This window comes from Myotis brandtii, unplaced genomic scaffold (genome assembly GCF_000412655.1).
Source record: "Myotis brandtii unplaced genomic scaffold, ASM41265v1 scaffold247, whole genome shotgun sequence".
Taxonomy (NCBI): domain Eukaryota; kingdom Metazoa; phylum Chordata; class Mammalia; order Chiroptera; family Vespertilionidae; genus Myotis; species Myotis brandtii.
This window is the reverse complement of record NW_005359352.1, coordinates 1,809,638-1,809,904: the sequence shown is the minus strand read 5'-3', so window position 1 is coordinate 1,809,904 and position 267 is coordinate 1,809,638.

Genomic DNA, 267 nt, shown 5'->3' with positions numbered 1-267 from the left:
TGTGCGGGGAGGCCGCTGTGTGGGGTGGGGGGGCCGCTGTGTGCGGGGAGGCCGCTGTGGGCCAGATGGAGCCGGGACGGAGCGGGTCCTGTGTCCATGGGGCTCTGCACCAGGCTCGTCGCCGCTGTTCTGTTGTTTATCTGCCCTTTTCGTGTTTGTGTTCTGCTGTGTTTTGCTCCTGTGACATCGCAGTGAGAGGGGTGTCAGTTTTAAGACGCCAGAATCCTGTCTTTGTTGCAGAAGACAATTCGAGTCGTTGGCTGAGGA